This window comes from Ptychodera flava, chromosome 11 (genome assembly GCF_041260155.1).
Source record: "Ptychodera flava strain L36383 chromosome 11, AS_Pfla_20210202, whole genome shotgun sequence".
NCBI lineage: Eukaryota > Metazoa > Hemichordata > Enteropneusta > Ptychoderidae > Ptychodera > Ptychodera flava.
Window position 1 is genome coordinate 10,838,467 of NC_091938.1, and position 15,354 is coordinate 10,853,820.

Below are 15,354 nucleotides of genomic sequence, written 5' to 3' on the forward strand. Positions count from 1 at the left end.
CTGATATCTTAACTTGAGTCCAAACCAGAATTCACCAGTCGACAATGATATAATATATATATGTTGTGACCAAACATAGTCGTGTTTGCAAGATATAGTCTTTCTGTTTCAATATACGTCGAGGAGACATGAGCTACTTATTCATTATCAATACGTACAGTTATTAAACGTTTACGATTATATAACATGCATTAAAAGCGACAACGACTGTCATTTGTAGCAAAAAGTGACTTTTGTGTTTCCTGCAGTGGACAAAATCAAAAATGAAAACATATCAAACTGTCACATATCCGTAACGACATCAAAGATGCAAATGGGACGTCGAATACAAGTAAGTTGATTTACTAAAGTCTGTTATGTCAAAGTTTAAAATGACCCCGGCTGCAAAACAGAAGTTTACAATATCTCAGAATTGTCTAAATGACGTGGGTGGTATATGAAAGCTACATTGTTTTCAACTTATGTGCACATGTTTATATTATTAGCCAGGAACTTTTTACGATTTACTACAAACAATCCAAATAACTGACTTTTGTGTTTGGCTGTGTATAGGCGTGTGTGTGCATCTTATGCTGACAAAAAGTTATCCACGTTATTATAGCAACAAGTTGCAGTTCGAACAAATGAAAAACATTATTTACTTAATCAATTTAAAAGCAGACAGAAGAACTGTAGTTTAAATCAAATCAGACTTTAAGAGACCTAATCGTCAAAGTCGTTGAAATACTGTGGAAGACTCAAATATCAGTACTGAATATTGTGATAACTGTAATAAGACTGCAACTTTGATCTAAAATTCAATTTTCTAAAAACGCTCGTCAATACAATGGCTGATTGGGAAATTATCAGTGTGATGAAAATAAAAATGATATTTTACTTGAAAATCAAGAGATGCAAAACATGATTACACGACTCGTCGGAAAAAGGCGTCTTATTAAAATTGTTCATGATTTTGATCAGTACTAGACATGTTTCATGCTGTTCGTCACATTTAAACCGTGGACGTACTTTACCTCACCTGGCTCCTTGACCTCTTCTCTAAAGGTATTTAACTAATAATAAGAGAAAATGTCAGTTATCGACAAATAGATTAAATAAACATATTGTAATCAAGCTACAGGAATTTATGACCGTCAATTGACCCGGATACCACAGTGACCTCAGGTTGAGCAAGTAAAGTGTCTCTTGAGGTGTAAGTGAGAGACCGAGATATCCTCGGCTCCAGGGTCCATCATGTTTGATGTGATGTAATTTCAAAGCAAAGTTAAGGTATTTGGTATCTTAATCTCAAACTTCCTCTATTTCCTATTGTGAACGTACTCCCAGGGTACAAAAGGATATTATGACAGTCATGTGTCCACGGCCTATCTTATCAATTTTTGATCAGCACATTTTTATGAAATGAAAATAAATAAATATTGATTGTCGTCTCCATCGTCACAAACTGAGAGGTTTAAGCTTAGTAACTTTCAAATATGCGACTTTTCCCCATAAAGCTATATATTTTTAGAAAAGCCTGATTCAGCACCTTCAAAAATGTAACATTTTATAGTTTCGTCATTCATGATTCGAAACAGAAAGGGAAACATTACCCCTACCCCTTATATTAAACACGGATATGTGGCATACCAGCTATTAAGAAACAAGCCCATGCACCTTATTAAGAAAACAAGCTCATGCACCTACTAAATCTCAAGACATATACTTTTAATGTTAATTTTCTTTTTTATTGCAATTAGTTCTTCCAAAAAGTAAATAAATACCTCATGAAAAATTGTTTGGAGGAACGGGAACTTAATTATTGGGTTTGAAATTTAGCAAATTTTACGATTTACGGTCAATGGCCGATATAAAGTCTAATCGACTTTCGAATATTAATTTATCCCCATTAAGTTATATATCAATGAAAAGGCCATAATCTGGGCTTTCTAAATATATAACGTTTGTAGTATTTTATTGTTTCTGTTTCCGTCGAGCGGTAAATATGTGACCCCTACCCCATTGTTGAAATCCAAGATGGCGGCCAAGATGGCGGCCAAGATGGCGCCAAATGAACCCCATGGGACAATATTTGATTTTGGGAACATCAAAATTCATTAACTATAGACCCTAAGGATTACAAAAATGTAGGTTAAAAATATATCCATGGGGTGCATGGGAACCCTACCTTCCGACCCGACTATAAGGACCTTTAACCCAGCCTGCCATCTTGTGTGTTGTATGCGATTGATTTTCTGCTCTATGCAATCTACAGTTTCATTGTGTTTCATTTTTTTTTGCATCCAGCGTGATGAATATTATATACTAGTGAATTGAGCTCTCCAGACAATGAGTTGAATTGTGACGCAAAGCTTTTGTTAATTTCCTAACCATACGACAAACCATTAACGCAGCCTCTCATCTTGCATGTTATAGGATTTTTGTCAAGTTTATCGTTGTAATGAAAGAAGCCGACATGATATTTCGACAATTTCTGAAGTCTGATGTGTTCTGTGTTCGCACACAAGCCAACTACCAACAACAAGCATTTCGCCGATGCAGTACCTTTGCTGAAAAGCGAGCTGCAAATCGTGACCCGACGTGATTGTGGATATTGTTACCTCATCCTGCTTACTGGATGGTGTTAACCTAAGGACCGCTGACTCTAGCGTACGATTTTGTAGTTTGACAAGAAATGTACAGAACTGTTCGGCATCGGGATAGCTGGCTGTATGTTCACAGCATTTTTGAGCTGGTTGTGAGGATTATCGTTAGCTAAAATTTGTCTTTAAAAAGTAACTTTTATTTTACCTGTTCCATGTTTGGTTATTGCATATTAATAAGCGGGGCTTGTATTGCATTTTCTTTTGTTTATGCAATGCATATGTTTCAAATTTAAATATTAATTGTAGCCTTTGTAGACGTTGCCAATTACTTAAGGAATAACCCCCGCTGAGGACGGGTGTATTACAAGATATAGCACAATTCACGACTTATGTGCACGAGCCGCAGGCGAGTGCATATATGGAGTGAATTGTGCTATATCGAGTGGTATACCTGTCCTCAGCGGGGTTATTGCTATTATATTATATCAAGTTCATGTTATTACTTTTGTAGACATTAATATTGATAAAAGGGGGCGTATTCAAATATTTATTGGGAACGTTCTTTGCTCAAAACAGTGTTTAAGTGAAATGGGCCCCGGAACAAGCATTTTAACCTTCTTCAGAAACATCCAACACTCACAATATACGTAGACTTGCGCAACTGTGAGTTTCGTATCACATCGTCAAACGAATATTTATTTTTAAATAATATGGCAGAACAAACGTAACTGTCAACAGGTACAACACGCGTGTACAACTCTCTGAAAGGTAAATTCAATAAAATATTTACATATGAATGCGACCTGAATCATGTGAATGAAATTATATCACCTATATGTAACCCTGCGTACTTGGTGCCGCCATATTTCAATATCGCGAGATTGATCGATAGTGTACAGAGTGTATTTTTCTCTAATTTGTGTTTATTATACTGCCATTCGCGGGACCACTTTAAATGTAACTGTGAAACAACGATGCAGCACTCTGATTATGAATATTTGAAATGTCTTCGATGCTCGATTCTGCAGGAGCTTGTCGAGATGCCATGGGCACGACAGCAGAATTACGATCTATTTCAACACTTACCACCCCGTTGTGTTCTTGGCAACCCAGGCTTTTAGATAGGATACCAGATATTCCATGGCTCTGATCAGAGGTGAGTTTGTTTGTATATGATCTGAAACTAGCTTCGTTTTTATGAGCGTGAAGTACATGATGTGCCTAGTCTCAACTCCAGCAGAATCTAGCACAGTGCACGCAGTTGCCCTGGCACAGTGATTTGTGTAGGTTGTCGACAATTTGCCGCTTTTGAGATATCTCTCATCATGGAGCGTAATTTATTTTCGCCCAATGGTGAATTACAGTACCATACTTTGTCATCCGGGTTTACATTGACGTGAGGCCTCTGAAATAATGCATTTTCTCCCGGATTTAACTTTGACAGATATTTTGCGAATACTGCAATTGGGTAATTTTCGCCGCCGATGGCGAACATTTTGGCTTGTGTTTTGTAGAATCACGTCCGTCCGCCTTGAGCTGCTTGCACAAAGCTACAAGGATGTTGTTGGCGGCTTTGAATTCTCGATCGCGTATGATGTTTAAATTGCATGGTACGGCAGGGAATTCAGATGTCGGTTGACTGAAGCACGGATTCCGGTCAGGCTAGATTTTGAGTACCGTTCCCCGGTCTTGCTTCGTGCCTCGTCATAAAATCGCCTCAAAACTACCGCCAATCCTTCTGGGGGAGTGTTCGAACGCCGGGTTTTCATTTTTTCGATCAGTCAGTCTAGAAAAATTGAAATCAAGAAACCGATTAGTGACATGTCTGAGGTCATGTTAAAAGGTCAAAAACCGTAATCGGTTTTTTTTTGTAAACATAGGCGTGACCGTACCGATATATTAATCTCCGATCTATCGACTCACCTCGCAGAAGTTTTACACCCCATGTTGTCTGCTTTGTGGTCGCTTTCTCGTCTTTCAGTAACTCTATACTGTCGAGGTCATCTTCGGTGAAGTTACCAAATCGTGTTGGTTGCATTGGCTGGACTATTCCTCTGTTTCTTGAAGGGAATCCTTCTCCGTTAACTCTCGTGCAGCATACTCGGCCATGTTTATATTGCAGACGACATCAAAGGGGAGTACAACACAATTTTAGGTCGTGCAAAATTCTTTCATTAATTAATCCAAAAATGTAATGAATGTGTACTTATTGGTATGTATTTATTTTATTTTTACCAAAATATTTCTCTGATATCTAATCCTGCCCTCTCCTTTATTTGCTGACGCTTCACTATTATATTCATATTCTGGGGCCAACGATAGCAGTGCTTTATGGTTTATTTAACCATGGCTTGCATAAATTAAAACCGTTCTCATCCAATCATAACATTATGTCTCTGGCACAATTGCTCTGATATAATATAATTTATTGTATATTACATATTTTGGTGTGTGTATTGAATCATGGCAACTGGTGTCGCACCTGAACAATGTGTCAAGGTAGAGATATCCCTTGAATATGGCAAACAAGTGAATTCTCCTGTTAATATGTTGTTGATACCCAGGCTAGTGCTTTTTTACCTGAAAAAAACCACATCCTTCTGGTGCAATACCAACATATACAAAGCAATATCCTCATGTATCTTCTAGGGGTTTGTGGTAATGTTGACTAAGTATCAATATTTAAACAAAACATCGGCATTTTTCTGTTCCTGAATATGGAACAAATGTTCCTCCTGTTGCACACATGGCAACAGGTGAATGCACAGGTAAAACTTAACAAATTCCATTTCATCAAGAATTCAACAACAAAGAATTCCTTTTTAGTACAGCAGGTGTGGCGGAGTCCAGTTACTTTTGTATCCGCTAAGTGCAAACACTCCAAGAAATAACCACCCTCAGTTGCTTTAGTTTAGAGTAGATTTATTCAACAAGCGGTGAAAACTGGGTAAATAAAGAGATTAAAATACAAGGTCATTCATTGCTACAGCTGAGAGTCGAGGTAAATCAAGTCCAAAGTAAACGGAAGGAAAGAACTAAATTCTACAAAAATATTTAAGGACTGCATTCAAAATGGTCCTCTAAATAATCGAAAGTCATAAAGGAAGTCAACTTACATCGTTGCGCCTACAGTCCTACTTTTGGCTGGAGTGTTTGTGAGATCTACGTGGCATGTCTACTTGCTTTAAGACAGTGGAAGACAAATAGCGTCAATGACACTTTGCTCATATTTGGTAACATGGGGTTGGTCAGAGAGATCGAGGTTATGCATATTTAATAGATAGTACAGGACTGATGTGGTAGTATATGTAGGTGAGAGCAGAATTTGTACAATGTGGTGGAGTAGATGAATGCATTGACATAGAGGAAGCTACAGATGTATGCAGTTAGAAAAAATTATTTTTATTACCAAAGACTGAAAAGAAATAAATGGAAGTGTCGAAACGCAGGATTAAATATTATTACAAAAAGTATGTTAAGTAAAGGCTATAAAGCTGCATAATGAAACACAGGATTAAAGGGGCATTATAGCAATCTTTTGACCCTTTTTACACCAATGTTGTTGCAAACGTGCAGTTGCTGATGTTGTTCAATGTATTGAAAGATGTCTAAAAAATTGTCGACCATCGACAACTTCCATCCAATTACCTCTGACTCGAGGTTTTTGTACACAGTGTAGGCATAATTGGATGGAAGTTGTCTATGGTCGACCATTTTTTAGACATCTTTCAATAAGTCAAACGACATCAGCAATTTTTCGTTTGCAACTATATTGGTCTTTTTCGGTCATCATGGATACCAAGCAATGAGCGTTAGATAAGATTGACGGTGGTATGGTGAGGTCTGTTCCGGTAGCTGCTAACTGAGAATCGTTGTTAATGGAGATTCCATTGTTCCGCACGTAAATCTTGGGTCCCACAATCATTGTTTTACCTACATTGCTTTCAACAAGGGACAGTTTGTCCCGTCGTGTGAACCAAATGTAGAGGACCGTGGCAGAAGAGTGGTCCGCTATTACGGCTCTTTTGTATTTTTCGCGCCCGTCTTCGAAGTGAATAATCTTGGCAATAATTTTTACTGGGTGGTATTTGTTGATGTCCATTTCCATCACTTGAAGTAAAGACGAATAAGGCATCTGCTTGTGAAAAGGAAAATAATTAAGCAAAAGTAATAAAGAAGTAACAGGTAATAGTAAAATCATATGTTGTAAGAACCAAATATCAACGACTGTGCATATTTTACAATATGAGCTGGAAATCGCGAAAAGAGAGCAGTAGTAAATTGGCATATAATTGCCAGCATGCACTTGTTACAGTGTCTACAGCTGTCATTTCACTGTTAAAATATAGTGACGAAATCACATCAGGAAGTGTACTATCGTGATGGATAATTAATAACAGGGTATCCAAAAATTGGCATAGATCACCCGTGATCTTGTAAGAGGCGCACTTGGATTTGTTACTGTCACAGATGTAATAGAGTCGTAACGTTGAAAAGGAAGTGTTTGAAATTATTGCGCCTGGGGGCAGTAGTTCTTTATCTACTACGTCTGCTAACAATTGTGAATGGCTCAGAAGTTGTTTTGGGGGAAAGCTGTAGGTCATATTTTGTATGCTTCGTAAGGTTGAGCAAGGACCCAACGTTGTGAATATGGCAGTATGCATTTGAGAATTCCAAAGACATGCTGTGGGTGTAACATTGTCAGCATTATGTTGAACGATAAAATGATTATGCGGTGGCAAAGCAGTTCTTCTGACGAAATGCCCTGTTCCACTTGACCATGAGAGACGTGTTTCGGTATAAAGTACACAGCCGTTGATTGATTTTACAGAATGAAGCATAGTACTTGCTGTACTATACACTCTTTGTGAAGACGTACGTGAATTTACTATCAGAAATGTACCTTAGTGATAATATTACTTAATGTAAATATCTTGTTGTAGTTGTTTGTATCTTACCTTGGAATCGCTGAGGTCTGTTACAGAGGGAGACGATGTAATTGAAGTGTAATGTACGTTCGATGATTGGTGCAATGGTTGACGTCTAGCAGAGGTACTAAGGTACCGTTCAGTTTTTACGGCCGGGGGGGGGGGGGCGGCAAAATCCAGGGGGGGGTCATCATAATTTTGGAATCCGCAAAGGGGGGGGGGTCATCGCTTTTTCACTGGTAGGAAAGGGGGGTCACCATATTTTCAAAAACATAATACCAACAATAAAGTTCACTTTATGCCATGGCCATGATCGACCCTCTTTACCGGCGGGCAGCCTACGGCGGCCCACTACAATAAATATACATTATGTATTACCCATGACCCTCTTAACGGGCAGACGCCTTTGGCGGCCCACTCCAATTAGGTTTACTTCATGCAATGCCCATGATTGACCCTCTTTACCGGCGGGCCGCCTGCGGCGGCCCACTACAATAAATTGACTTTATGTAATACCCCATGGCAATCTTACCGTAAAATTCCCAATTGAAGCCGCGGCTTGTATTAGAAACATTTTTGAGGGACCCCTGGGATCACGCACTGAATAATGGTAATGGCCGCGCGCCTTCAGCGGCCCTGTCCAGTAAAGTCTACTTTATGCAATAGCCATGATCGACCCTCTTTACCGGCGTGCCACCTTTGGTGGCCCACTAGAATAAAGTTGACTTTACGTAATGGCCCATGACCCTCTTAACCGGAGGGCTGACTTTGGCGAACCACTCCAATAAAGTTTACTTTATACAATGTCCATGGACATGAGTTGTCTATGGAAATGAAGTTAAAAATTGCCTTACAGTCGTCCTAATTAACAGACGTTTCAATGGATGTGGCTGAGAAGTTTGTGCACTTGCATCGAATAAAGTGCGCCGTGTACCGGAGTTCAAATCCAAACCATGCGGGTAAATTTGACATATGGGTTTTGGTTATTTTTTAGGGGCGGTCATCAATTTGTTTCGTCTGACAAAGGGGGGGTCATCTTTTTTTCACAAAAAATGCAGGGGGGTCTATATTTTTTTGAACACCGGCGACAAGATTTTGACGCCCCCCCCCCCGGCCGTAAAAACTGAACGCTCCCTATTAAAGCGACGGACTTGACACGAGCGAAGCATTGAGTGACACTGTGTATGCTTGTAAAAGTAGTAAGTTTTACTACGGAAATTGAAAAGTTGATCATTAAACCGCTTAAAAGTCCAATTAGCCAATGACGATGACAGAGCCTGAGTAATCTTTGATAGTACAACGAGTATAGGTTGGAATACGACTGATGACAACAAGATTAAATTCCCCCGACTTTCCAGTCAGGGGGTCGAACAAAAGTCAACATGTACACCAGAACTCTTGTGAAAAGATATTATTAGCTTGCATATGTACACATGCCCTGTCAAAGCAATCAACAGGAAGCAAGTCAGTTATTGCACTGTGGTGGAGTTACTGTGGTTACGGTTACACACATATCTGGATTCAAACGTAAGAGATTCATGACAAAGAATATTGACTATGGTCCTATCTTAATACTGACAACGCAGTAGTTGCTGTGAATAGGGAAATCACATGAGAACAACACACAGTAACATTGCCTTTCTGTTGTTACTGATAATTTCTAGTGATAGCTAAGCTTGTGTCTCGCTGCAACTGCGTATGAATACGCAGTATTGTTGTGCGAAAATTAAACGACATACAAGGAGGTGCGCAGCTAGCCTTCGTCTTTGTATTCAAAGATTGCCGAATCTGTAGTCTGAAAGTTAATCAATCTTTCTGCATTATCTAGTATAAGTTTTCAATACTACGCAACAAGCTTAAGTCTCCGCGAAGTCTGACAGATGTGAAACCCGTACGAGAAGGCTATTGTATATTGAGACTAGTGTAAGGGACTGGTCAGTTTCTTCGGCCTGGGGGGGGGGGGCGGTGGATTATCTTTTGCCGACGTCAAAAAGTGGCTGACCCCCCTATTCCAAATTTTGAAAACAGGGTGACCCCCCTATTCCAAATTTTGAAAACAGGGTGACCCCCCCCTGCACGCGACAACTGTAATATGTAATAATATAATACTGTAATATATATATATATATATATATATATATATATATATATATATATATTATATATATATATGTTATATTTTACATACATTTATATTTTAAGTCATTCTGTGTTTTAATGAAATTGTTGGCATGTCAGTTGTAAGATAGGAATTTCAAAGTGTCAATCTTAAAGTTTGAATACAGTACATTTTGAATGAGCTGTGAATGTATTCACACTTTCTATGCTCAACCAGATGTCCTGAACTGTTGTACAGAAATGGAGTCAATCATTAATATCAAACAGGAAAAAGCAGTAAATCAAAAACTTTGATGGGTGTTAAGACTTGCCAGCCATCCAATTAAATCTCCTGAGGAACAATAGAGAGGCATTTTAGCCAAATCTGATGTGTGCAGAGTTTGAGATGACCTTTTCTTGTAACATTGATATTTGTGCATGTTGCTTTCTCATACTGAATTCTCATAGAGAGAACAGAAAAGTATCAGGAATTTGTCATGCTTTTCATATGAAATGCAGATTTCATAATAGTACACTTTCACTTAGCAAACATCAAGATATCTCTGGCATATATCTCTGATTTATTAAAGTATGGCGCCCGAAGGGCGCGAAGAAAAATATGAAACATCCTGATATCTCTGATATATATGTCTTGTATATTAAAGTAATGCACAGGAAGGGTGTGCTGAAAAATGTCTGATATATTAAAGTAATGCGCTTGAAGAGCACGCTGAAAAATATTAAACATACATATATCTCTGATATATGTATATCTCTGATATATGTATGCCTGATATGTTAAAGTTGGGCGTGCTGAAAATATGTCTGATTATTAAAGTTACGCGCCCGAAGGGCGCGCCGAAAAATGAAATTTGTGGCTGACACGATGCATTTTAGGCAATGATGAGCCTGTGTCGAAATTCAAAAACACACTGACCCCCCCTATTGGGCATTTCAAAAACATGGTGACCCCCCCTATCACCAAAGTCAAAAACAGGGTGACCCCCCCATGAATCCACCCCCCCCCAGGCCGAAGAAACTGACCAGTCCCTAAGACATGAGACGGTGTGCCGCGGTGAACTAATCCGTGTGCAAGTTTACTCTTTCTTTATGTGCAGCGACTTGTTTCCTGTTCAGTTGATTGTTTTGGTAGCATGAACAGGTGTATATATGCAAGCTGGTATTACATGTATCAATTACAGAGTTCTGGTGTTCTGACCCCAGACAGTGGAAAATGATGTGTGGGCAGTTGACATGTAATGTTGTCCTGTCAATTGTCCGGCGGTCATGTTGTCGCGTACATGTTTGTAACGCCAAGAGTTTTGGAGCTTGTAAGGTGAACAAAAAGTAAATACACGTTCGTTGTCATCATGTATTGAATTGCTTCAAGACATCTGGGTAGCTAATAAGCGGATATTCATCGCAGGTGGTATAAAATAGGCTTAGCAGGTTTTAAATGGAGCCGAAGGTGAAATGTGAATGGCAGGGCGGTTGTTGTCATGATACGACGATCAGTGGATTATCCCATTTATAGTATTTGGGGAAAGTGTGCATGCTTGGTGCGCGGATGTCCTACGAATACGTTGATAGAAGCAGGTCGGGTCTATGATTACTGTATAGTTACTTGTAGGAAGGTAATGTGACATTGAATACTTGTCCATGAGTACGCCTACTCCGCGTAGATGCAATGTTCTGTCCGTATACAAGGCTGTAATTTGATTCGAACGTTACGCAATAGTGCGTGTAAAGGTATTTATTACAGTCTAAAGGGAGATACGTACATTGCAGATTATGTTGATAACATACAGGATGTTGTGCTTCTGTCGGTTGCTCCATCTGTTGCGGAAGTTTATTCGAAGAGTAAGTTAATAGACTGAATACACAGGTCTCTGTACAATATTCTTGTCAGGGAAAGGTACTGCCCGTGTACATTATTTAATCGCCTGATACACATTTCCGTAGACTGTGTTGAATGACTCCATATATTGCTTTATGATCAGACCAGGAATTTTCTATCGTACCAGAAATATCAGTTGAAAAATTTACAAATATTTAATCTAAAGCAGAATGATGATCAGTAGTTTCCTCATGTATCAGTTGCTGCGATCGGAAAGTTGACATCATAAAGTTAAGGAAAGTAGCGCTGTTACTTGGTGACAAGATGTCAACGTTGAAGTCACCCAATATAAGAAGTGGTTTTGTCAAATCTAGTAATGAATGGCAGGAGATATTGGTTACATTGTTGTTTAAATCTGTGGAGAGTGCAATGTGGTGATTTGTAGATCATAACAGTTTGTAATTGGTGACACAGATGTGTTAATATATTTGCTTGTATAAATTCAAAATCTACCTTGGAGTGATTATTTATAAGAATAACTTGATATGTCTTCTTGACATACAGGACAAGACCATGATGAGGTCTTGTGACATGTACAGCATCATAACCCATGTGTTGGTCATTCCTGAAAATGAAATATTTAGGAAGATTGAATGTTTCATGGGTGTCATTACTTGTTAATCTGGACTCAGCAATACCAATAATATCTGTAGCAAGAATGCTGTGTTCACTGTATAAATCAGTAAAATGTTTATGAAGTGATCTAGCATTTTGGAAAAGCACTTTGCAACAGTTGTCAGGGAAAACATATAAAGCATAGTTTAAGTTTGGCATATGCACGCAGTCTATCCACTTCACTGCGAACTGCATCAGATATGGATATTTTGCTTTTATTCAGTTGTAGTATGCGAAGGCCATTTAATGTACGTACTCTACTTATTGCAACATAATGTATATAGTCAATTTTTCTTGTACCCAAGTGGATAACTATTTCATCAAGAGTATTACCTTGAGATTTGTAAATAGTTTTGGCAGCAGAGGCTCTGAGTGGGAACTGAATTCTCATGACGTACACATGTTTGTAGTATTTGCTTGTAGGGAATTGGCGTTTGATATCAAATATTGGAGTCCATTGTTTATTGATACCTGGTTGTTGTAAATGCTTGTATTTATGTCTTCTTAAGAGCCCAACATCTTTGTCATCGAACTGAACCCAAATTACACTTGGTCTCTTGTTTGATGTATCTGGCATCTTATGGTCTATGTGTTGTACTATACAGCTTGCACCATTTGTCGTACCGTCTTCAACATCAACATTGGCAGTGGGATTATATCGTTGTTCAACAGCAATTGGAGCTTGTGATAATAAGCCACATGTTTTGCTTGGATCTTTTGGAATGGTTTTAAGTATTTGTGCTTTTACTTGTTGCGACACATCTCAATAACAATATCTAAAGCAGGTACAACAATTTTATAGGTGTTGGTATTTTGAAATACTGCATCATTATGTGACTGAACCATCGCATTGGTAGTGTACAAATGAGGCACTGATTTATTGGTTGGTTCACCACCTGAGGGTGTAATGCCTTTCTGCAACCTGTGAAATATCATAACTGGTGTGATTTCCTTCTCTTAACCTATTCAGCAGTTTTGCAAAATCTTCATCATCTTTCTGTCGCATGATTTCAGTTAGTTCATGCATGGTGAAGTATTCTTTCCACAAATTTGTAGCCAATGGACCATACTCTTTTGTTAAATCATTAAATATCCAGCCGTCCATAACTGGCTTGAGTTGAAATAAATCACCAAATGTTATTAATGAAACACCACCAAACACTTGAGTGTTACCTCTTATTTGCTGAAGTCGAAGGTTTATGAAATTTAATAGGTCATGGCCGACCATACTGATTTCATCTATGATCACTACTGATAGGTGTCGATATTTAGCTTGCAGGGTGTTAAGGCTGTCACTATCCAGTGGTTTATATTTATAACCCTGACTTGCCGGTACTTTAAATGCAGTGTGAATAGTACTACCATTTATATTATGGGCAGCTTTCCCTGTTGGAGCACACAGAATGATACGGCAGTCATCTGGGCATTCCCCAGCTGTTGAACAGAGATAGCGATGTAGTGCTTGATATATAGCTTTGATTACAACTGATTTCCCTGTACCTGCTCCTCCCGTTATAAATATATGCATTGGGTCTTGATTAGTCTTTATTGATTTCAGTACCTGATGGAAGATTTATCTTTGCTTTTGGTTGAGAGAATTCACAAGATTAGAATATTGATGGTCAGGCATTCGACCTGGGATTGTGTTTTCAGCATTGGCACTTCCAGTATTTACACCTATGTCAAGGCCAAGGTCATAGGTAGCATTTTCGGGTTTGTCAGGTTGAAAGTAGATGTAATGAGCACTAGGTAAAATGCCTGTCTCCATATCATCTATTTCAGTCTGTTGTGTATTTGGTGCAATCTGATCAAATACATGTAGGTGACCATTATCATACTGGTTTGCGGCTTGTGTTGCTTCCTCCAGCAAGTCTGTATGATGTTCATATTTACCTATGGTTTGTACAATTATGTGTTTGTTAAGAGAATAAGATTCTTGAAATGAAGTACAACCATTTATGCGATCTGTGTTTTCATTTCTCCAAGGTATATACAACATAAGCTTTTCACGGCAGTAATTTTCATAGTCAGTTTTCTTATTGTAGCTGACATAACGTATGATACATGGGGTTTGGCGTTCTTGTATCTTTAAACCATTTTTGAAAATGATGCTGACCATGTTGGTTGTATTGTCAGAATCTGAATAGTTTGGAATATATGGGTCACCATCATTGAAATTTGGTAACTGAATACTGCTGTCTGTAGTTGGATATATAATTTTCAGTTTAGATGCATAGTCTGCAAGACACCAGTATTCCAATAATTTAGGCCTTCTAGCATAACGTTTATTAAATTATCGCTTTCTATATCTGTAGATTCAGCTGGTGTATTTTCGAGTGCCCTTTTGCTTTTGAGTAGAAATGTCTTTGACCAGGTGGTGATGTGTTAATAAATACATATTTGCTGCCTCCTGAGCACTGATTTCTACATTGTTCAGAAATTTATTCCCAATGTGTCTGACTTGAGCTTTGAGTTCCATATTACCTTTTCTGGCTTCTTTGCATGCTTGATCTAGTAATGCACTGATGCCTCTTTGAGACTTGCTGATGTATGATACAATGTACATAGCACATGCATAAGGATCCAAAATGAACTGAAGGTCATGCTTGGCACCCCATGCTTGTAATAAAGGTTTCATGTATGCATTGACACGTAAATCACATGGTTCTCGTTTAAGAAATATTATTGCAGTTTTAAGGGAACTACGAATTGATTTATATAATCATCATGACTCATCTGTATTTCATTACATAGAAAGTCCTCATAAGATATGGGTTTACCTTCTTTCATATCATCCAGTTTCAGTTTAATTTCTTCATATTTTTGTTTACAATTCTGTAGTTCATCTGGATCATCATCTAGTGGTGTAAGAATCATTGTTTCTAACATTGGAGGCATTGGGTATCCAAAACGACATACAGGTTTACCCTTTTCACGGCATGTCTTAGAGTGTTTATGTGTTCGTAGATTCAGCAACTCGGCCATTCCACCTGGTACATCAGAAGAACAAGATACATACTTGTCAATGAAATCTTTTACTTCTTTGGTCGTGTTTTGCTGATAATTTGGTGCATTCTTGATCCACATTAGCATATGTATATGTGGTGAGCCACGTTGTTGAAATTCAACTCTGTAAAAGTAGTCTGTCAGCTTTCCTAGTGGTTCATGTGGACTCTTGATAACATTAGTAATGAATTCATTGATTCTGTGCTCAAAGAAGCGAGCACATGTG